Source organism: Tachypleus tridentatus, chromosome 9 (genome assembly GCF_004210375.1).
Source record: "Tachypleus tridentatus isolate NWPU-2018 chromosome 9, ASM421037v1, whole genome shotgun sequence".
Classification (NCBI taxonomy): domain Eukaryota; kingdom Metazoa; phylum Arthropoda; class Merostomata; order Xiphosura; family Limulidae; genus Tachypleus; species Tachypleus tridentatus.
The window spans coordinates 117,782,303-117,808,158 of record NC_134833.1 but is presented as its reverse complement, the minus strand read 5'-3'; the positions used below and the strand labels follow the sequence as shown (position 1 = coordinate 117,808,158).

Genomic DNA, 25,856 nt, shown 5'->3' with positions numbered 1-25,856 from the left:
ATTTCGCTACAGATATAGAAGTGTTCGTACGTCTCTGCCATATTACAAATGCCTATCACAGTTTCATGTTATTTCTCACTGAATTGAAATGATTGCATTTCTTCTATTTTTCCTTGTCAATCGTTTATTACATCATACAGAGAAGATAACCCATGGCTCATGATTACCGTCTCTAATTTTAAATTTATGACTAGAAAAAAAACAACCGTCGTCAAAATGTTTTTTTTTTTCGATTTTTTGAACGGAATAGCGGGATTGACTCTCACGTTTATAACAACCATTATAAAGAAAAATATTTCCTTTTAATGTGATGTCAATTTATTGTCAGGATTGTCCCAGAACAATCATTCTTTACTGCTCTACTTTTACTTCTCTCAGATTTGTATTTAAATCGTATTTTGTAAACCTTTCTCCATTTTAATTTATGATTTGTTGTTCTATATGTATTTGTATATAAAAAGTTCATGACGATGAAAGATTTGGAAAAAAAAGAGTATATAAAACGATGAATATTCAATTCCTTGGATTTCCAAGCGCACATAAAACTTGGCATGTAACCTGTGAGGATGTATCGCCAAGAAACCACTCGACTATTCTAAACACTCTTAGAGACCCGCTGTCTTCATATTTTCGTCAATAATGATTTGGTGTTATGTACCGGTCTCGGTCGGTTAGATACGTGCGCACGCGCCTAACGTACAAGTTGTTACTGTGGCTGGCTTATCCCGCAGTTACACTAGATGTAAGCAGACAACCTGTGACAGTTAGAGAGATTTAAGAATAAATGGCAGTTACTGATTAGGTAAAATATGATTATTTACGGTAGTAAGAAGCAGAAAGAAGTAATTAATAACAGTCTGAATAATCTGAAAATCGATAACACATGTTAAGCACAGGCAGTGGCTAGCTGTGTAGTGCTGAACAGTTAGTTTTCACTGCTAAAGTTCCGGTAATTACCCGAACCTTACTTTACTAGTCAAGACTAAGATTTTAATTTCCGCAAAGCTTCAAGACGGTTACAAAGATGTCGTATAGGTAATGTAGATCGTCCATTGTAATTACTACTTACATAGACTTTCCACCAATGTTTAATTTTGCTTTTTTTTTTCATTATGAGATAAGATCTGTTTCTTTCTAGATAATGTTATTTACTTCGTCCAGAAGAATGTTTAGCAGTGTCTTGGTGAGACTATAAAATACTTATTGTAACGTGTGGAAGCTAGGTGACTCAACCTGATGTATTTCCTGGCTCATTGTAATGCTGAATTTGACATGGATTCAGCCGATAAAACAGTAACGATGAATTATTGAAGCCTACCAAGTTAATGAAATCGTGATTTTTTTTTTTCTTTTAAGTATATGAACGTTAGAATAAGTCCAGTTGGGAAGATATTTATAGTTCTGGTGCAGTACAATATACACTGATCTTCTACATGTATTGTAAGACTACTACATTAAGTTTCCGCTATTGATTTAAGTCTTGCATTTGTTTATTTGTGTGCAATAATATAAAATATTTACTTCTCCCCCTTCCAAGTTGCTCAGCGGAAGGTCTAAAAGCAAGAGATTATAACGCTGAAAATCGAACTTCGGTACCTGCACTAGGCAGAGGTCAGCGTTACGCTTAAAAAGTCAATAAAGCCTATTTCTTTTTACATATACTTTAGGTACAGCACAAATTGATAACAGATCTGTGGATGTCGAACAAAGTATTAAAACGCTAAATATTTACATAAAGAGAAAAGCAGAGACGCGTGTGCAACAAAACATTACTTAAGTCATTTTCTGGAATAATTTATATTCGTATAAATAAGGGATTGTCTCTAATCTATAGCATTTTGAAGGTAGCCATAACGGGCCTTTCTTTCACATTTAAATGATAACTCAAGGAAAGAAACGACGTTCTAAACTCCAGATAACTACAACAGAACTTTTATTTGAATCGACGTTTCGCCCTTGCAGCTTCTTCAGGGCTAGTACATGAAACTCGCTTTTCCCAACTGTTCCATTCTTCAAGTTTGTAATATTGTTGCTTAAAGATGTAATATAATTACTGATATTGTAACATATAACGCATGTATGCTGGGGGGAGGGAGATTTGTAAAGCAATAATAGTTAACTGTAATAATGAAACTTTTAAAATTAATTATTATATTAAATTTAAATATAAGTTAACGGTTCAAACAGTTTGCTAGGATAAACTTTGCTCCTACTAAGCCCAAAGAATATTAATTTCAAATACACCTGTTAAAGCATAAAAGGTATAAGGTAAAACAAATTATGTATTTGAAATACAGAAATAAGAGTCATCTGGAAGTAATTTAGGAATTCCTGAAGTACTCAAACAGAATAATCAAATTGGGTTTGTTTGTTTTGGAATTTCGCACAAAGCTACTCGAGGGCTATCTGTGCTAGCCGTCCCTAATTTAGCAGTGTAAGACTAGAGGGAAGGCAGCTAGTCATCACCACCCACCGCCAACTCTTGGGCTACTCTTTTTCCAACGAATAGTGGGATTGACCGTCACATTATACGCCCCCACGGCTGGGAGGGCGAGCATGTTTAGCGCGACGCGGGCGCGAACCCGCGACCCTCGGATTACGAGTCGCACGCCTTACGCGCTTGGCCATGCCAGGCCTATCAAATAGGGCAAATAGTTTCAAATATATCTATGTGTATATCTTCATAAACTTGCAAGTTATTTGGTCACATTTCTTGAGAAATTGTATTAAACAACAAAAGTCATTTTAAATATTTTTCTTAAAACTTCATAATAGTTTAATGTGCTATAGTTACCATTCAGTGCCTTCACAATAATATTCTTTTGTAAAGATTGTACATTTGAGAATAAATCTTGTATACCAAGTATATTCCTGCCATCAAGCTATCCTATTTACAATTTTACAAAACTATAATGATGACAGTAAAGTAGCTTTGAAGTCAAGACTGACTCTTTCTCTGGTCGAATCATTTCTCTGTTTTTATGCAAAACAATTGCTAAAAGACTATTCTAGGTACATTTTTCAAATGTTATCTTATCTAAAGTATATTGCTCATACTTTTGCCATCTTCAGTGAATGGAAACAAGTGTTACAATTTCTTTACTACCTCAACAGCAAACAACTGCTGAACTTCAACATCATCATCCATGTGTGTTTTGATATACAACATTTGCAAGTTTTGCTGTGCAGGCTATCTTAAACAAAGAATAAAAGAAATTTTGAATGTTTGTATAGTTTTATAAATAATTCTTTTTACGAATTCAGTTAAGATATAAATTTCTTACATTATCATAAGTACTTCATCCCCAAAGAATTAAAATGGATCCAAAATCATCTTTTACCAATATTATTATGTTATGCATGTAAGAAGCTTTACATATGAAAAACAAACCATGAAAGCTTATTTGTCTACTTTCACCTCATACTGAATTAGAAATACCTAAAACTTCAAATGTAGATTACAGCTTCTTTTTTGTTCTTTTTTTCTTGGATCAAAGAGCAAGAATTCTGCCACAAAAAATATCAAATGTTTGTCAGCTAACAATAGTAACCAAAAAGTTACATGGAGCCAACCATTAGATGACGTTTAAAATTCAAATGATTGAACACCCAATTGTGATGGGTAAAGGTAGGAACCCAGCTATAAAGTTTAAAACATGACACAAATTAGTGATATTTAGTTCAGAATTCAAAATTATTTTGATACCTTGACAAGATCCAATGAAGAATGCTGTTGCTATATGAAAGGAGAACAAGAACAGCATTACACTGACAAAAAATAAAGGTCTATTGATAAATAAACCAAAGCTGAGCTGTGAATTTATAAATAAATCACAAAGTAATCAGTCCTAAGAGAGCCAACAGATCACCAGAAAATACAACTCTGGATGTTTGACAGTCATGCTGAAACTTCTGAATAATGTGGAACATTGAGAAAAAATTATTTTTTTCATTAGTACAATACACTGTCTGTCATACATCCACTGCAAGGAATTGAAACAGATTTTAGTTTTGTAAATACATAAATGTACCACTAACACAGTAAAGAACAAGCAAAAATGAGCTACTAATAGGAGTTGGTGTACTTGAGTACTCAATAACCTTGATATAAATAATTAATCAGACTTCTTTTGTACTTACTAGAATCTTTATATAATGACTAGTTAGAAAAGCAAACTATTAGCTATTTATCATTCTTGGTTATAAAACTAATAAAGAAAATTTGTATCCATGAGCAGATAAAGAATGTACAAGTAGAATTTCAAAATCGTGTCTCCTATTAAAAAAGTAAAGCTAGTTTTTTTAACTAGATTTTAAAAAAATTATAAAAGATATAATTATTTTAATGGGTAAAAACTTTGAAGTGTGAAACAAAAAGCTGTAGTTACTTTTTTCACAAGTGGCACTCACTACATTCATTTTTTCTTTTCTCTTTTAATCAAGTCTGTAAAATTTACAAAATTTGTTAAAACATATCAGTGCATATCCAATAGTATAGAGTTGGATGGGAGAGAACTTCAAAAAAAGAAAACCTTTCTTGCAAATAAAAACTTTAAGTTATTTAGCCTTAGCCTAAATTAAACTTGTAAAACACACAGGTATTGAAAATGAATGAGTTTTAATAAACCACAAAGTATTTTCCTCCTAATATCACACCACTTAAAGCTTTACACCTGTTTGCTAAGATTGAGGTAGAGCAACTTTCTCTTTTAAACTTTGTGATGGCTGTGAGGTACAGTCCTATTGGATGTTAGAATTCAGGTTTAACAACCTTTCCTCAGTTGCCTCTAAGCACCTTTAAAATAATTTAGTTTGAAGAATCTAAATATTCAAAATGCTATAACTTCACAAAATAACATATGAATACAAGGAAATATATAGAAATTAAAACTTACATAAAAAGCATGCCACAATCTTAAATATTTTATAACAATTTTGCATCTACTGCAAACGCAGATGCAGGGAATGTTTTTTAAATGTATCACTGAATTTGAATTCAATTTGTTTATCGCTTCTGTAAATGTTGAAAACATAAATAAAACATTAAAATTTCCATCCATTAGATGATTATATTAACGTTTGATTTATAGAAATCTCTTTAAATTTAAAACTGATGAAGTGCAAAAAAAAATATTTGAAAAATAAACAAACAGATATTCTTTAAGGATCAACATTATGGCTCATAATAACCCCATTTTTTCCACTATTCAACATCAAAGGAACATGAAGGTATGATTATTTTACAATATTTTTACAAAAATGTATAACAAAAAGAAAATAATGTGTGTGTGCATACAAACCAAAGTAATAAAAGCACTTAAACCATTATCATTCACATGTTAAACTTTCCAACTCCCTTTTTCACAACTGTAATTACAACAACATGCAATTTTCTATCACCTAGTGTATTACACACCTTATATCTTGTCACTTCTTAAACGACCGATATAATAGTGTTCCTACAACTTTTCTGTACATTGAAGCCTAGCAGGTTTAATAAACTCTGGTATTGAGCAAAATGTTCCATCATCATCTTGATAAACAAAAGTAGCTTCTTACCACCTTCACAGGTTTGTTAATTAGTTTTATACATCATAAAATGTGTAAAGTCTACACAAGTCTTATTTCAAAATGTATTGATCAGCACATAATTTTCTTTGTACATTATAATAATTAATATGATCTCCACTAATAATTTCTTATATCTTCTGTTGTTGGGGGGGGCCCTTTTCATAAAAGATTTTTATGTTAAACAACAAATGGCATTGCCTGTCTTCATGCTCTGACCACAAGGGCTGATACAGATCAAAACTGGAGAAGTTTGGTATTTTCATTTCATTACTTTCTTCTGTCAATAATCTTCCTAAAAAAGTAAACATAAACAAATAAACTAAATAAGCAAGAAAACAAAGTCTATTTTAAAGAAAGGTAAGCTGTAGCAGGAAACCGCAGGGTTTTTATAATCTTATTGGCTAGAAATGTATGTTTTTATAGATTTTCTGCATAATCAATTTGACAAAAAAACTGATATTCCCAACTGAACCATTCATAAAGTCACAATATTATTGAAATCACAATAGTTTTCTTATATTTTCCAAAAAGTATCAGGTTGTGTTCAGTATAACAGTGAAGATTTTTACCTTTTTCCATAAACTTCTGTTTTTTATCATATTTTTATAGTAACAATAATACATAATAAAACAGGAGCATTTTAAAAATATATGTTTTTTAATAGATTCATTGAAAAGCCCTTATGATAATGCATCATACTACATGTTCTATTTCATTTAAAATATTAAATACAATAAATGTTATGTAGTTATTCTTATAAAATTTTCATGCCACTCTTTAATTTTAAAGTAATTAAATCTTATATAAAATTATCTTAAGAACTGCTGTTTTATTAAGTTTCTGATGGCCTTCAAATTTGTTTCTTTATCATATAGGAGAATTAATCTGATGTTTCACTGACATCCTTCTGCGATGGTGAGCTCTTTTATCCAAGTTTTAATGTTAGGTCTGGACTTAAGCTTCTTTGATTTAACTCTTAAACACCCTGATATTACATTACCTTTACAGGAATCTAGTTCAATATATACATGTTTTGCAATTTTTATTCAAATTCATTTTGTATGTGAATGATTATTTTTTAAACACTAGGCTTTATCTAGTATATTCTAATTCTTCCAGCTTACACAGCTATTTACAGTACGAGCACATTCATCAACAGCTAGTTTTCAAGTCTTTTTAGACCTCTGAGCATTTTGGCCTATTTTAAAATCTGTCTAATCTAAATTATTTTTTTCACTTTGCTTGTTACAAAAACAATTAAGAATCTTGTCAGACAATGTGTATCTGTTTCTTAAGTTTCACAAAGAAGGTTCCTGAAAGCTTTGGTTTGTCATGAGTGAACATTAATTGTAGGTGTTCATAAAACTTGTATATTTGGTTCTTCAGGTTTGAAATGTAATTGAAACATATCATTGTTTTTATTTCTTCATTATGTTTTCAGTCTATGAATGGTCGTTGAAAGCTTCCTTAATAAATCTGTAAGAATAATTCTTTCTTAACTACAAACAAGAATCTCTTCACTACTTATGTTTTCAGTGTCACACACATGCTTAGTTCTATGTTATAAGCATGGCAAAATACTCTTTTTTTCTTTTGCAAAAACAAAATAAAAACACAGAATCTCAGTTCCACAGACCAGCATATTAACTACCATACTATGCTCAGCCTTATCATATAAGTATGGTTGAAATTATTTACACACATCACTTCCAGAAACTCAAAGGTAAGACTTTTGTTTGCACACACACAAGAACTGAAGTTCCAGGTGAAATGGAAACTCGTCCACTTTTCCAAATTGATGTCCATATGAAGTTAACATTTTTCTTACCTGAAAATACATTCCTGATAGATACTAAACTCCACATACAGAATGCTATCGACCTCGCATCTTTGCATATGAGATTTGTATGCCACTAGACTTGAGATAATATTCACCTAAATTAATGTGTTTGATAGAACTACATATAAGGAAAATATTAACTTTTGAGACAACTCAGTTATGCACATGGAAATGCTAACTTCCCATGTTGAAATAGTTGAGACACAAGCACAAGAAATTACCTAGAGGACCTTCCTTCTAAAAGTGCCCAAAAATAAATCCATGAAATGTATCATGTGATGGCAAGGACTCCATAGGAGCACACAAGTGGAAGACAACATCTCATCTTGTCCAAGATATACTCTTCAACATAAGGGGACGAAAGGCAAATGAACACAATGTATTACCAGGACAAATAGAATGATATCATGACTATCCAAGCACCTGCAGATAAGCAGTTAACAGGCCAATATATATAGTGTCATTAAAAAGCAGAAAGACTGCATCATGTGTGCATGCCTCAACTGTACTGAACAGGCTATAGCTGCAACAGCAGGGCAGATTAGTTCTGGGGTGTACTTTGTGAGGGACCTTTACCACACTGAAAGTGTCACCACCATTCCAATTCTCACTATATGTGCTCAACCCAACTGATGAGGATTCTCCATTGTCCACCACCTCACTAAGTGGACACTGGTAAGTGGTAACTCTCCTGTTGTCTACTAAAAGGAAAAAATGGGAGGGGGAAAATCCACAGCATGGAGACCCCATTGGACCACCAGCCAGATAAAGTCTTTTACTGGAAACAGTGCAGTGGGTGACCATAAAATATTATTTTTAAAAAACCAGCAAGCATGAGCCAGAAAAGTTCAACACTTCTCTGATGGCTGAGTGTTAACATTTTCCTACAAGGAAAAGGAATTCCAGTAGGTTCTTACCTCCTCTTACTCAACTTCAATATGCTCTCTGAGCATTACTATTTATTTTTGTTAATAGCACAGCAGTCTGTTATACCTCTTTACTTTTGTATCATTTCAGAACATGTGAATATCATGTAACCAACCTCACAAATTATACTATGCTGCTTACAATAGTGCAAGTTGTTCACTCTACTGTTCTAGTACAATCCTCACTTTCGAGAAACAATAGTTACAAACTAAAATACTGACAGTGAGGAAGAAGGGTGGCAGAACACCAAAAGTGGATGGTTTGAGCCTTTACACTATTTTGATTTAATGTGAATTTTGGGAAATAAGCATATCTAGGAAGTCAGAATTCTAATAAATGTTATGAAAAAAATGAAAGTTACAATTTTCCAAAATGAAAATGATACTCACAGCAGGTACTTATCTCCTCTCACAAGATTAGCTTTTCTCATTTTGTTTTTCAATGCATACAACAAGTTTTCAACCCTCCGTCTATTAGAATCCAAAGTTCCAACATGTCTCTCATGTAAATCACTATGCATCACTTCTCCACCAATATGAGAGTACTACTATCGTGTAATGCACGTAACTCCCCATATGGGCTACTGTCAAACTATTGTTGCAAAGTTTAGCAGAAGACAAAAACACTGGAAGATAGTTGAAATAAAAGGTGGAAAGAGTGAAGAAAGGAAGTATCTATCAGAAACATATATTCATTTAGGAAAATTTTAACTTCAAACACAATACTCTCCCTCTTCTCACAATATTAGCTTGAATCCCACAATGAATTTGAGGAGGGACCAGTATAAGGGAATCACAGACATATCCCCCCATAATCATCCAAAACTGAAAGGAAAATATCAGTACATCTGAGGAGAGGCACCCAAGTGGTTAGGCTAACTTGGAAAGGATCATGAGAACAGAAAGGTTGCAAAGGGTGAAACAGATGGGAATGAAGACCCTGAAAGCAAGCCAAGCAAGCAACATAATGGAGGGTACTGGCAAGACAGAGGAGTCCACCCAGTTCAAGAGGAGGGCAGAAATGAAAAGCTAAGGACAGGCAAGTAGGATAAAGGAGACCTGAACATCACGAACCACAGAGGCTGAAGGAAGGAAAGTATGATCTGGAAAAGTAATAAGAAATGGTAAAAGGACATGATAAACTTGTGGACAAAATTATCTGACCTACAATAACCACAAGATGTTAGGAGAAAGAAATATGACATCAAATAGAGGTGAAACATGGAACATACAAACAGAGAACAGAGGTGCAAATGAATATAATGTGAGGGCAGGAAGACCCATGATAATATCTCAGACTGGGAGCAATGGATGCCTTGGTGGTCAATGGAGAAGAAAGGAATGGATGAACATGGAAAGAACAGAGGAAGTGAAGACCATGCAGAGACAGTTAAAAGTGAAGGTATGGGATAATGGTAGCCAACACTCAACATCAAGAAGATTGGAGAAGCCCTCTGAAACAGACATATGAGACACTCAGAAATGGAGGCAACTGTTGGATGAAAAGCCCAGTAGCTTCAAGTCAGTGCTCAGGAGAAAATATGCTCCATTTATGTATATGGATGGCTAAAGAAGGGCAAAATAGAACAGGCTAAATGTGAAGTTACTCTGCAAAAGTAACTGGAAAATCTTGTCACAGACTTCACAAAAATGGAGCACCACTGACTGGATTGATGTAGCAGGTTGGGACTGAAGAAAAGAGGATTGGAAGGGACCACCTGTAGCTGGAGAAAATGTAGGGAACCAATTTCAACAGGCTAGGAAGAAGCCTTGCCAAAAGGTTTGAAAGATATCAGAAATGAACACTCCCCAAAGGCTATAGAATGTCGCCAGTAAGAAGGAAGGGAGCAGACAGGACAGTCAGAAAAGCCAGTGCCATAGAATAAAGTCTGAGAGGAAAAGGTAGTGCACAAGTGGTATAGATGTTGAAGAAAACACCCAGATGTACAAAATATTCGTGAGGAAGAAGGAAAGACCTCTTCAAAGTGTTCAACCATTGCACCTGAATATTTTAGAGAAGGAGCTGATAAAAAAAAACCATCTGACACCTGTTTGGAAATGGCAATAGGAAATCAGTGCTCCATGTACGTGTGGAAGCTCAGTCCCAAGGGTATAAATACCATTCCACAATTGGCACACTAACTGCAGTAAAAACCGCATGTGGAGCATGTACAATATCATTGGAATAACAGGACAATGATTGCTAGTTGCTACAGATATACATTAGAGTGCCCAGGAATCCTGAGAAAGAAGAAAGAAAAACCATGTATTCCCAAAAAACATGGCAAACAGTGGTACTGAGGGTAATTGTAACAGACTGGGGTGGAAAACGTAAATTCAAGAAAACGAGACTCAAAATCACACTGGGTCTTGCACAAGGAAAGGCAGAGACATGTTGAACAGAAGCCACCCAAAACAACACAGTTACAGTAATCATGTCAAACTCAGCTGTCATTAAACCAACGCCATAGGAATGACCTATGTATACTGAATCAGGTGACGAGATCATCAAAATACAGCATTGTGACCCATAAATGACCTAAAGAAAAGTAAACTACATGTGAAGGGCCATACCAGAAATTTAACACAAAAAAGTCACCCAGTATTTTGCAATACATTAATAATCCACAACTAGTCCGTTTTTATTGTTAGCTTGTCAAAAAAACCCATGAACTATTTATAAATTAGTTCGCATCCCAGTCGCACCAAACATACTCGCCCCTTCAGCCCTTGGGGCGTTATAATATGATGGTCAATTCCACTATTCGTTGGTAAAAGTGTAGTTCAAGAGTTGGCGGTGGGTGATGATGACTAGCTGCCTTCCCTCTCGTCTTACACTGCTAAATTAGGGACGGCTAGCACAGATAGCCCTCGAGTAGCTTTGTGCAAAATTCCAAAAACAAACAGACACAAGAAAAAAAGACGTATAAATTACACAAATCCAATATCTAATGGCATAATTTTACTAGCTTCATTTTACTTGTAGTTTAGCTATTAGTTCCTTGGAAATTTTCATAAGGCATTCAAAGACTATTGAAGCTAATTAAAGAAAAAAACTTTTAAATAATAATTTATCAGTGTAAACATGTAGACAAAATCTCACAATGTGTATATATTGACATTTCATCAAATCCGACCGTATGAGAGGTATTAAACTTCACGATTACATAATAACCTAATTAGTTGTTTCATAATATATTATCATGCAGAAGTTTAAATTCATTCTACTGTGTAAAATGTTCATCAAGTTATTTATTCCTTTATTTTATGGTACACCTATTTTATAATTCAGGTAGAATAATCAGTATTTATTAACTTAAAATGTGACACAAAGAAGCCATTCACCAGAGCAAGCCAGAAAAGGGTGTTGTGCATTAGGGTAAACGTACTGTACAGGCGATCTCAGTCTAATGTGGTGCACTTCTTAGAAAAACCATCATATATAAAATTTTACATTCAGTGTAACTTAGCACATTAGAATAGAGCATCTTCATTTAACATAGTACACTTACTGAATACGTTACAAACATGTTTCTTATCATACAGTAAGAAACCATTTAACCTGGTGGCATCCACCTGAGCATGATATTTCTATCATTACCCTTTTTCACGCTAGTGTTGGTGCTTTGTGATGCATTAATACTATTGTTTCAGATGTTCCGACATTGAGCCCAGAATATGATAATGAGCATTGTCAACACATCCGGTTTCAATCCCAGTAATCATTTAAGATTATCAAATAAGATTATTTAAGCTTATTTCTTTGAGATGTGTATATAAAGGGTATTTTTACACCTTTTATTTAAAATGTTTTGCTTTGTTGTTCTATACTTATTATCACATATATCTGTATTCCGTAGCTTACTATCATATAGTCATTTTAATGAAGGTGTCCATCACCAAATCTCAGCATCATATGACCTTTGTCGTGAAATTACACTCAACCATAACTCATCACAACACAGCAACAATCATGAAATAGTATATTATACCTGACATCTACTCTTAGATTACACTACCATAGTTTGCTTGTGAAACTGTGCTCCTTTATGAAAATTAAATGTGGAATACCAAATATGATCAATTTGACTAAAATTAAAACTTAACTCGTGTCTATCTACAGAGTCTAACTCTTTGGGAGAAAAATACCCAAATAAAATCAATATGCATTTAATTTACAATTCAATTATCAAATTTTAAAACATTCAACCAATGGGATAACCCAAGAAACAGCACCTGATGCACACCCTACACTCCCTCATAAAGAGGAAACACTCAGTATCAATTAATAACTTCACTAAAACTAAGCATTCAAGTGAATGAACCAATTCCAGCACATGACATGCCTCCAGTATGTCAACGTACTACCATTGCTACAAGGAACATCATGCTGGTACAAAAGATACAATCAACACCACAAAGGTCCTATAATGATGCTCCAAGATCACAACAGTCAGCATGACTCAATCAGAGAAATGTCATGTTAACATACCCATAAACAATTCAATACAAATGTGATTATTACTGCAACATGTAAAAATACTATTCTGTCCATGACAGTCTTTTTAACATACATCTGTAACATTGAACAGCATTATCTCAATCTACGAGCTTGGTGCAGACTACCTACGAGAGATCATACACAGAAACAAAAATTATATCTCAATTTAATCTTTTTGCATTTTCATACATAAACATCTAAGTAGGTGTTAGCTATAAACAATATAAACTATTTAAGGTTGACATAACTATACCAGAAGCTATCACAAATATTAACCAGAAGAAATATAACAATAGTGTCCAAGATAAAGACAGAATACCAAACCAAGTGTTTAAGAATGCACCACCTTAACTATGTCCAAAACATTTTTAGTCTCTGCACAATATTTCTACAGTCTCACTGCAGCTGTTTCTAGACTTAAAACTCTTGCACCTGAGGATGTAAAAGATGAAGAATGTTTACATGTTATTTCATGATTTAAGTTCTAAAATAAAATGCCATTTACATAACAAATTGAGTAAAAGTTCACTATGATCATTTCAAACTGAAATTGGTGAATAAATATCAAGTAAATGTAAAAATCAAGTGAGTTTAACAATTTATATGCACAGAGTGGATACGTTTTAGATGAAACAAAGAAAAGAGAGTAACATAATTGTTTCACTTTGAAGCAAAACACTTAAATGAAAAATAAATAACATGAAAGTAAATGCATAACACTATATTCCTACTGCTTCATTAACTTCTTTCCTGTCCCCCACCAGTACAGTGGTATGTCTATGGATATACAATGCTAATATCAGGTGTTTGATTCCCCTTAATGGCTAAGCATATAGCCCAATGTGGCTTTTCTATAAGAAAACACATACATACTTCTTGCCACACTCATCTGTATGTGCAACAACTGCTTACAGAAATCACCAGGACTAATTTCATTCTAGTCACGTTTTTTTGTGCATTTTGAATTTTGTACAAAGCTATGTGACAGAAACGTATCCAGATGTATAGTATCAAGAACACTCAATAAATGTCATGACCTGTGCAATTGGGCTTTACATGTTAACATAAGAAGACCAAAGTCTTAATCAATAAATATACATAAGAGATAATGAAAAATGAAATATATAGTAATAGTACCTTAAAACCAACTAGCAATGTATTTAAAGAACAATTAAAGAAAGTGTGGAATTTGTACTGCATATCTTAGCAATAAATTTAACCTACATCAGCTGAGGTTTTGCTGTTGCAACTTCATCAGGTCTAATATTACAAGATCAAGTTGAAGAGTAAAAGTCTTATTTATTTATGTAACTTTATTGTCAAACTGGGTTTACTGATCTCTGTCATTATAAACAGAATATAGTAACTAAAGAGTAAAACTGACAAGTCTAAGTCTTATTGTTAAAATGATACCCTGTATATGTATCTCTGTGCATTGGCATACATCAATCAGAACTGGCTGGTACAGTTACCATAACTTTTTGTATTATAACCCAGGAACTTCCTGACTGAATACATGGGCTATTTTGTTCAAGAATTTTGCCTTAAAAGGAAGATAAAAACAACTTGAAACAGAACACTTTTTTTTTTAAAGACTTGAAGTTTTTATCATCCACATGGCTGGTTCAATCAATATATCTTTTGTATTGTAACTTCATACTATTTGTTGATGTACATGGGTTACTTTGTTTTAGGATTTTTACTTCACAAGAGGAATACAAAATCGAAAACAGAGCACATTTTAAAAATAAACTTTTGGCTTTGGTTGAACGACATTACTACTTCATCAGTTAACTCTCTCAATATAAGTTCAGTCCATATGGCCAACCATGTGGCCTCTATGCACTTGTTTAAAGTCTTTTTAGATTTAATACTTCTAATATTTAATATAGAGTGTATATTTTCACACAACTTAGCAATCAGTCTTTCAGCTTATACGTTTTTCACACCAAAAAATTATAATTTTAGTGAAGTATTTTATTAAAAGTAAAATAAAACTTTGTCGATGAAAACATTAAGTTTTTTTAATAGTTCATTTGCAGAGTAATTTTTGTTTCAAAATTAAAAATACTTTTCTTGATCCCAAACATTGTAAATTTTATTTGTGTAAAACCTCCTCAGTATGTATCAAACATTTTTTTCACTAAAATTCAATATTTTATTTCATATTTTCTCTACCATATCTCAACCTAAAAAGATTCAATTTTACATTTTAGTTACTTTTATAATTATACACCATGAACAAACATGAGAAACAAGAAATAAAATATTTAACCAATCTTCTTTTATCTTGCTCTCAACTGTCAAAGATAGCTAACCAAATTTGTTATACCACTTAAAGTATTGCATTTAATAATTTTATTTAACTACAAAATGTCACAAACAATATATACCAATAATGTTTATAAAGTAGATATATTTCCTTACCCCTCAAAATTTTTATGGCTTTCTAACTGCAACAACAGTTATTACAAATTCATCAAAGCTGATTGTTAACTTCCCATAGGAACAGTGTTGGTACTACGAGTTGAAACTAACATTTAACCATTCAGAACATCTTATACAATATGTTATTTGATAGATGAAAAGTACTAGTACATGTACTTTAGAAAATATTCCATGATTAATTTACGTTTTAAATCTCATATCACAAAGTGTACTTGTTAACTGTAATAAAAGTTGATCTGAAACATTATTAAACTTTCTCTTATTTATATAACTAACTAACTAACCAATCTACAAATACTGAGAACATAGATGATCTCTATTTCATGCATAACATGGCTAATTGTCATTCCTTAAACCTGAAGTGTTGACAAATATTAAGTTTCAGTATTATTAGTTAAGTCTAAATAACAGAGTTAGATGGTTAATGGAATTTGATAACTGATTAATTGTGCATAGCATTCAACTAACAGATTATTCTCACGAGATTTCAATTAATTGTAATGTCAATAATGATAATAATAAAAAATTACCCATTCTCATTAAACTGAATAGCTCTGAATTTACTAAAAACAAAGATAAATTAAACATTTCAATAACTTAGAAAGTTGAAATAACTGAAACAGTAATATGCAGAAACATTGTTTTTATAAGTTGATTATTTGGGGACATTAATCAAATTAGTTGTAATTTTGACAAATCAATTATTTCATGAGACTGTAATAAGTGTTACAGACCATGAAAGATTATACTATCAATTGAGTTAATCACCCAGCTCTATAATGTAATGTAAACACTGTCATTTTACATCTTTTAGCTGCAAAGATGGTTTTGAAAGAACCCCAGAGTCAAAATAAGCTATTGCAAATGTTACTCTGAGAATGCAAAAGTAGGAGGTAGTTTTCTTTGCATGTTCTGTATACGATATTCTTTGAGTGTCAAAGGCTTGAGAGCCTCCTAGAGGTGGGCATAAAATGATTAATTCTGTTTACTCAAATTTCAGATACATATTCAATTTCATAAAACCTATAATAACTGAAATATCAATACTTCAAGAGATGCTCATCATTATGTCTACTTTGTTTGTTTTTTTTCTGTTTCCAGTTAGTGTAATGAAAATTATATTCAAGGTGTGAAATATCTGATGGTCTAACTTATCCTAACAGCAACATGATTGAACTGTAAGTTGACATTTAAATTTAGAATCTGTGTATAGTATACTTACAATTACATATATACAGGGAATTTCATACTTCAATTCAGTCAAATTTTAATTTTTAATAAGTCATGCAAGAAGAAAATCTACTCTTTTGTTAAATTTGAAAGACTCTTACATCCATTACCTAGTCACAGTGGCATTCAGACCAGTTATGTTGGAAATTTTGTGTGCAATAGTACAGTGCTTATGACTAAATACAATACTGTGTGACAGTGCAAATATTTTTGTCAGGTGGTAGATAATAAACATTTGTTGAAATGTTGGAATCAAATGCATAATTTCAAAATTCATATACACACTTTCATTTCCCAACAAATTAATTTTCACAAAATAATAAATCAGGTCTTCTTACAGAGGAAGCATTTGTCATTCTCACAACTCCTTCAATTATTCACTTAAATTCTACAAAATGTACTTGCCACATTTTATCTCTATTTCAACAGACTGCACATTGCAAAAGCAAATCCCTTCTTCTTGAGCAGACCATTGAGAAGCCTTTCACATCACACTAGAGAACTGTTCAAGAAGTATGAAGGATAAAAATGCCTCCTTCAGACAAATTTGCTGGCACAATAACATCAACTCCTAGTAGAAAGAGAAATATAAATTTTAACTAATATCTCAGATTCCTCTTCAAAACTATTCCTCAAAACATGAGTATATCTATTGAAATGAGATCTCAAATCCAATGAAACACTTCATTTATTTTATTTAACCTTTTCAAAACAAGCTGGCAGAAAATAAGTAATACTGCTATATAATTAACGCATAATATACGAAAATCCAACAGGCATTCATCTAGCATTGGATAAATAATGGAGTTTCCTAATCAATTTGTTGTCAAACTCATCACTCAATAATTTTTTTTCATAAGACTAATCTTCTTATTTTCATGTTGTTTGCAAATTTTTATGAGACCTTTTCTAACCACCATTTATTTAGTATCATAGTTAAGTTAGTTTTTTAATCATAAACTTTTAATGTCATATGCAAAGTAATAAGATGAAAAAAAGGTTAATACCTCTCTGTTAATACATTTCCTCTAAAACTAGCAAAGATTCTTGTGATGGGTTATGATACTTGATATTTAATTCAGTGCAAACAGATTCACCCAGGTTTTAGGAAAACAATGACAATACAACGTTTACTATTTACTTACTATTACGTATTCAAATTATGATGATGACACCTAAATTACTTGCAACAGTTAAAATTATCCATAAGGTGGAAATCAAATTTTTTATTCGTTAAGTGCTCATAGCATATTAGGGTTTGTTCCTTAACAAATGTCTATCACAAAGATAGTTATTTATTAGCAAATTAGTTTCTAGCATGTAATTTTGTATCTCAAGACGGCTGGTATGGGTATTAAAACTATTATTAAAATAAAGAAACAGAACAACGTTTCGACCTTCTTATGTCATCTTCAGGTTAACAAATAACGTTTATAAATTTAAGCTGGGTTTTCAAATTACCATTACCGTATTCTATGTGTTTCTCAAGGAACAACAATTAAATTATCAATTTTTTATGGTCACACTTTCAAAACTATTGTTGGACAATTTTTTGGTGGTAGTGGTGGTATTTTACGTTGATTTTGGCAAATATCGTTTTCATACGGCTAAGCGCAGCTTAGTTGTTGATGTGTCAACCTTTCGAACTGATCTTCTATTTTTATTTTATTTTATTACTATTTAATATAATTTTTTTGATATAGTGATAGCATAACTGTCTAACTTACGTCTCTGCAATTAACTGTATACATTGCCCAGGCCAACAAAACTCGTCACAGACATACAAGTCTTTGCCATGTAGCAAGTGCCCATTACAGTTTCGCGTTGTTTCTCGCGCTAACTAAATGATTGTTTTTGTTTTATTTTTTCCATGGCAATATCATTTATAAGACATAACCTCTGGATTATGTATAGCCGCCCTTAATTATAAATTAACGATTATAAAGCTGCCCGAAGCACCCCCGGTCAAAACGGTTTTATCTATTTTTTTGAACCGAATGTTATAAACAATCATTCTTCATTATTTCTCAAAAAAATAATCACTTCAGGTTTTTCTTTAAGCAAATATTAAATCAATTTATTGTAAGGGTTGTTCCATAACAAGCATTCCTCACTGTTCCACTGTTATTTCTTTCAGATTTTTAAAATTCTTATACTGTAAATCTTTATTTTTAGGTGCTATAATCCCTTGTTTTTATATAATTATAAAATTCTTGGCTCGGGAAAAATGTAACAAAAACATACATAAAAATGAATATTCCAATCTTTGGAATCACAAGCACGCAATAAACCAATCGGGACGTAGCCTGTGGGAAGGGTATGCAAAAGTATCACCCTAACATTTTTTAAAAAACCTTAAAAGTCTCTTATCTTCTGATTTTTGCAAGAGATATATGACTATCGTGAAAATTATTCATGTTTTATTATTCGCAGCATAGCTGCTCGCAGAATTGTTGAGTTTTTAACTACAAACTTTTAGCACACAGCTCTGTCATCTCTTGACCGATTTGAGATGTAATTACACTTTAAGATTCAAGAGATCCAGCCCTATCGATTGATGTATTTGATCACGAGAAAGATCTCATAGATTAACTTCATCTAATCCTGCATAAATGAATTTCAGTGTGATGGTTGGCTGATAGAGATCCTAATGACTAATGAAATTGAAGGAGTAAGGGGGTATACGCATGCTCCACGTTTAGCATTGCTAGAGTATAGAGATGTACCTTATAAATTGAAAAAAAAAGGAGAGTAGTTTAATTTACTCTTGTCCTGCTTAAATGATTTTCAAGTGCCTCGGCAATTTAGGATTCCCTCATGTTATAGAAAGAAAGACTACCACCCCACTGTGTAGTGTGCTGTATAATTCTCCTAAAAACCATGTTGCTATTTCTTTGGATAAGGAAAAACCTAGTTGATATAAAAATGTATTTCAGAACGGCTGGTATGGGTTTTAACATTTTATTAATAAAGCGGAGAAGAACGTTTCGACCTTCCTACGTCATCTTCAGGCTAACAAAGGTAAGGTGATCCATACCCATGTTAATAATACCCATACCAGCGTTGCTGTTTTATTGTCGAAAAATAATAAATTTTGATGGTTATCATATTTCGTTGAATGATTTCATTTTTTCCATCTCTGATAGTCTTTTTTAAATTACTTTGTATGTGTTTTGCGTTAGAATAATTACAACAAACAGCACTTCCAGAGTGGATTGAGACGGTAATGTGTTGCACACAATGAGCATGCGTGCGTAACAGGTCTTCGTCACTTCAAGTTTTGTTAAATTATGCTTTATTTATTGTAGATACAGGGGTACATAAGCTTAAATTTTGCTACTACTAGTTCAATACTTGATTTTCGTGTTGTATTTAGAGTCTGTTATTCGTGTCTTATCAAGATCTTGTTTTTATTTGGTATAATTATTTGCTATGCATTTCTGTCTCTTAGTGGAAACATGGACGTGCCTCGAGGTTGTTAGGTCCCTGGTCGCTCCTTCAATTACATCAGGTGTAAGCCTACGTCTGAAAATGGGTGAGAAGCTATGATTTTTTTAGTGCTTTTAAGAATAAATGACACAAAATGGTTGGGTGAATTATTATAATTATTTACGCTAGTAAGAGGCAGAAGGAAGGAATCTGATAATCGACAAAACATATTAGGCAGAGGTTACCTTTGTGGAACCGAACATTAAGCTGAGGGTAATTAATACTTTAATTAACTTTGTACCAATGTTTAATTTTTCAACTATTCCTCACTCTTTTCTCTTTTTTTTTGTTTGCTTTCTTATTCATTTTTAGAAAATCGTAATTACTTCGTAATTAATAGTTAAGCTGTATAATTTAAGTGTTTTTACTATGTAAAGTTCTCAACGACGCTGTTAACTTTTATGAATCTCTTTCAATAAGATTTTTCAAAAAGTTAAATTTTAGTTTACTTTAAAGGACTGAAAGCGCCAAGGTAGTCACCTTTTTCAGTGTGTTGGAGTGGGCGCCTTCAGGAATTTGTTTATTGAATAAATCAAGATGGTTTAATTTCGCAGTCGTATATCAAAGAAATATTAGAAAATTATATCTATCTGTATCACAGCCACTCTCTGTTCGTTAAGCTACCTTTGGTGGTAACTTTCCAATAGTTTCAAACGTTTGTCTCAACCGAAAGCCTTAAGTTCAAATAGCCATCGAGTAGAAATTTCCGTGTAACTTTTGTTAATTATTATGTTTAGAGCAATATCATATAATATTAGGTAAAACAGAACAGCATTGCAGTTTAAATTAAAACTTTAAATTACTTGTTAATATTTATTTACAAATACTGAGTGTCACCTCAATCGACCATATTAGAAATGATTGCGTTCAACTCTCGATTATCATATTTACAGTAATCCATTTGAATATTCGGAAAAAAATACTATTATAGATTAAATTAAGAATCCTATCATATTACACCTAAATACCAGTGTCTGTATGTCTCTAAACACAGCTTGGATTAAACACCAGTGTCATTTGCGACGACTAGGCCTGATCAATGTCTCTAAGCTGTTTATTATTACATTATCATTATAACTATTTTTATTTATTACTGCTATAGACTGCCCATGTATGACTGTGTTTTGTGTATTTAATAAATAAATTTAAAAAATTTCTTTTGAAATTATCTTTTATTTAGTTCAGAGTAACAAACATACTGGTAAAACAACTTTGAACATGCACAAACAGAAAGTAGAAAAACCCTTTTGTGTAAGGACTAGTTTATATCATGTTTATGACACTTATTGTAATAGTTTTGAAGCTGTTTCAGCCTTTGTTTTCATGAGAATGTCTCTGGATGGTTGGTAGATGTAATAACATTCTCCATTTGACTGCATACAAATCTTGTGTGTTATAATACTGCTCAAAACTGAGGTGCTCAAGTTTGGTCTGAACTTTCTTTTGTTTCTAGTCACTAAACTAAATATCCTTTCACTGTCATCATTAGAATGGAAGATTGTAAGAATTCCAAGCATTACCCTACACTAAATGTCATACTGCTGGGTGCCATTTCCATCCTTAACAGCTGAACCCAAAAGTTGTCAACATTCAACAGAAGGACAGTTTCTGAGAAAGTATCAATTTGATACTTCAAATATTGCCATTCCAACTTGTCAATAGTGTCGTGATCATGTGTATTGACAAGAACAGGATACCTGTCTGTGAAGAAGCATAGAGAAGAGAAATCTTTGCTGACTTTCAGTTTTGGATTAGCAACCTGCGTGACTCAGAAGTTCATCATTTAGAGGGAAATGTTTCATCATGTAATTTGTAGCTGCAGTATAGTATTTCTTGACACTGGTGTAAAAGCTGATCAGGTTCAGGTCCTTTTCATATTTAACAATGTATTCCTTGGCAGCATTTCCAATAGAAACTGCCTCATCAGATTTGTGTAAGGATTCACTGTTGTAGTCAAGTTCAGTGATGTTGCCTTTAAGATACTCTGGCTTGATGTATCTGACATGTGTATTTTTAACTTGTGTAATCAGAGTTCTATGCATAATGTGTATGCAAGGTTCTTCTCTTTGCAATATCAAATTGGCTTGCTCAAATAGAGGAATTGCAGACTGAAGAAAAAAACAAAATAACAAGTTTAATTTTGTTGTCCAAGAAAACTGTTAACTTATCTATCTTGCTCTGCGCATAACATTTCTTGGTTACTTTCTGCTAGCTTTCGTTTTCTTCTCGTTTTTCATTGATTGTCTCTTCTTTAGTTCAAGGTCAGACTGCCTAAACATATATTGAGTTATATCAAATGTTTCTTTGTCTGCTTTTGGAGACTGTTGTCTTGTGTCCCTGTGTGTCTGAGAGGATATCCTGACTGTTAAAGTCTTGCTGCCTGATTGAGCTGCACTATTAGATCCTTTTGAATCTAGTTTTTCCTTTCCACAGTAAAATACTTCTTTAATTGCTTCCATATGTCAATATTCTGTTGAGGCACATCCCAAGTGATAGCCATCTTGTGTTAACAAGTTGTAGAATTTTTATTGTTTCTTTGTCATACAATCCTTGAAACTCTTTGAAATGCTGTTTTCTGCTAGCACTTTTGTCCAGAAAATAGTAGATATCTATCAATATATCAGAAACTGGGCAGTTCTCTGAAAGCTTTCTGGGCAGCAATATTCATGAGGTGACAAGCACAGCACATGAAGTAAATGCTAGGCTGTCGTCTTGAGATGTGTCCCATCACACCTTTACCTATACCAGACATAACGTAGGCATTGTCTGAAGAAAAACTAAGACAGTTATCCCATGGAATTTTCCTCTTTGTCAGTTCGTGGTCCAAAAGATTGGAAATATTCTCTCCCGTTGAAGCTTCTTTCCATTCCACCATTGTCGAAAGAAAACAAACAATTTTTCCAAGCAAAGAGTCAAGATATCGTACAACCACTGGATACAGTTTTGAGTCATCCATATCTGTGAATCCATCTGTAGCTAAACTGTAAACACTGTTAGTAAGTATGCTTGAAAACATTTTGTCACCTTCACAACCCACCCATTTGTACAATGGCTGTAGTTTTGGTTCTAGCACAGCCATATTTTTTCGCTATATCAGAGTCTGGGAACATTTTTCTGAATAGATTTCCTGCATGATCGGCTACAGCTAGAGGTAAATTATGAGCAATGACGAATTGCATGAACATCACCTCTGCATTTATGGTTTCATATTCTGAATTAATGGTTGGCATCTCTGTAATATATGTAGTTGTTTTGTCTGTAGTGTTTATACTAATACGCTTTCTCACTTTCGTCTGTTAGTTTTTCGTTTACTCTAAAAATCAGATTTCCGAAAAACTGTCATAGTAAACAGTTATGATGTCTACACAATCAAATTATATAAGAATGCTGAAAGGCCATATACAAAATTTCAGAAGCGTTTATTACATATTAAGTTTCTGAGATAATGCAAAGTGTTTGCATTTCAAAGTTCCTTAGATTGATGTAAGAAAACAATTGGCCCAAATAATGCGTTTTTAACTTGTTTTTTCCAGCACCTCTCAATGTTAACACAACACATTAATCACTTGGATTATATATATTTAAAACAAATCTTTAAAACTCAAAACAAGAAATTATTGCAGTATAAACTTCGCTATCTCTCATAATAAAATTACATGTGGCCCGGCATGGCCAGGTGGGTTCAGGCGTTCGATTCGTAATCTGAGGGTGCGGGTTCGAATCTCCGTCGCACCAAACATGCCCTTTCAGACGTGGGGGCGTTATAACGTGACCGTCAATCCCACTATTCGTTGGTAAAAGAGTAGCTCAAGAGTTGGCGTTGGGTGATGATGACTATCTGCCTTCCCTCTAGTTTTACACTGTTAAATTAGGGACGGCTAGCGCAGATAACCCTCTTGTAGCTTTGCACGAACTTCCAAAACCAAAAAAAAATTAAATGTGCCGTTTTCTTTCTAAATTTTGAAAAACTACTGACTAATGTAGAACCTTTAGCGATATGAACTAAATATTGGTACGCTTTTGACAACTTTGTGACAGAAGTATCGGAAATAATTTTATCTGGTTTCTATATTTATGAATTAAAAATATATATGATAGTAACGTGTGAAACGCCGAAGTAGTAGCCCTTTTAAACTTAGATAATATTGTGCTATCAAATCCTGTAAAAGGGGTTGAACTTTTCATTTTCAATAAACAAGATTACTTGATAAAATGATCTTAAATGACTACAGCAAGATGAAAGTGTTTGATAAAGACCCCACCCAACAGAGAAAAAGTAAACTTCAAAGGCTTCAATTACGAAAAACCAACAACATACTGCAATAAACTTATCCCGAACTCAACGTGAAAATTATTTTCAAATCGAAGAATCATTTTCGCTTGAAGTTTGTGAACACGTGCCCATAATGCAGGCACGTGTTTTTGGGTCATCGACCCCAACTCTTCTTACCAGGATTAAGGAGCATGCGGAAAACAGCCCTTCTAACAACTCTTGAATTTGCAACAATCTAAGCGAACTGTAACAAGAAACATTGCATCAAACAGTGCAGGATAATAGACTCAGCGAAAGAAAAGTAACATAAAACCAAAGCTCAACGAGCAACGCCGTTGTATCTCAAACTGTGATAAACTTATCATGCCTAAGATAGAGAAAGTTAAAAGTGAAAACTTCGTTTGACAAATGTCAACGTTTATATCAAATACATCTAAATATGTGACTGAAAGACATTTCAGGCTGTCAAGATCAAAACCGTACAAAATCTTGAAACAATAAAAGTATCACAGTCACTTTATATCAAAGTTTATAAATTGTATTTACATACTACACAAAGCCTTCAGTTTTTAAACCTGACCTTTTACTTATTTTTTATTACTGTATTTTGAATCTAATAAAGTCAAACTTTCTATTCCTGGTTGTATGAACATAATGACATTCCTTTAACTATTATGAAGGTAAAATGGTTTGTTTATTTGTGGTTTCATTATTTTACATACAGTTATGTACTACAAACCCTACAATAACTGATAGTCTTACAAATGTGAAAGTTGTCTCATTTTGTGACATAGCACAAGACAATTTATTTTAACCCTTTCTTTTATTTAATTATACTTCACATTAATGGATATGTCCGGTTGTTTTTATAGAAAAATCTAGAAGACCAATAATAATAGATATAACAAAAACGTAAAAATTTAGTAAAAACTTGATATTGATCAACTCTAACAAGAATCCGTTATAAAAATATAAATGAACTACATTATTGTTTGAAGCAAGAAATTTAGGTGCGTGAAATATTCACCATACAAACGTACTCGTAAACTTGTTCAAACTTCTGCGCTACGGCAACAGGAAATAAATGTCTTAGGCCTGAAAAAGATGTGAACGTAAATTAAATATAACTCGAAGGTAATCTACATAAGGTCGAATTCAGTGATCTCTTCCTCTCTGAATATATATGGCCATAAGATCTAGTCCGAAACTTTCGTTTCTTTTGCAGTACATGTGGCAAGTCAAAACTTCAACGATAAAGTTATCAGATTTTTGAGCCATTTGATTAGCAGGTTCTCTCACAAGTTTGTCTGTCCGTGGTGGAGACCAAATGGGTGGAAAAAGTTGTTTTAGAACTTGAAAGTCGTGAGATTGCCAGAAGACTGGACCTGTGTGAAAGAACCATGAGATGTAGAATGACCGAATCGAAAGCATGCTGTGATATATTCATTGACCATAGCAGGATTAATATTACGGTTGTATACAGTGAAGAAACCATCTGGAAGAGGTTTTAACGTAAACCTATTATAGTGGTAAGGACCCACGACAACACTTGTGAAATCATTGTACGTAACCATTTAT

At 32.9% G+C, this 25,856-nt stretch overlaps 1 long non-coding RNA gene across 3 annotated transcripts; it reads right to left on the bottom strand.

The window, feature by feature from the left end:
* Positions 1–4,414: 4,414 nt before the first annotated feature.
* Positions 4,415–18,587, bottom strand: LOC143226157 (uncharacterized). Of its 3 annotated transcripts, none has more exons than XR_013014400.1 (3): positions 18,244–18,587; positions 16,918–17,087; positions 4,415–5,859 (listed from the first exon to the last, which is right to left on the bottom strand). It is a non-coding gene; the product is annotated as an uncharacterized LOC143226157 (long non-coding RNA). The 3 variants fall into 3 exon arrangements; XR_013014402.1 differs by lacking the exon at positions 18,244–18,587 and adding an exon at positions 17,524–17,759; XR_013014401.1 differs by lacking the exon at positions 4,415–5,859 and adding an exon at positions 13,231–13,270 and having other exon boundaries at positions 16,922–17,087; positions 18,244–18,582.
* Between the last annotated feature and the right edge of the window lie 7,269 nt (positions 18,588–25,856).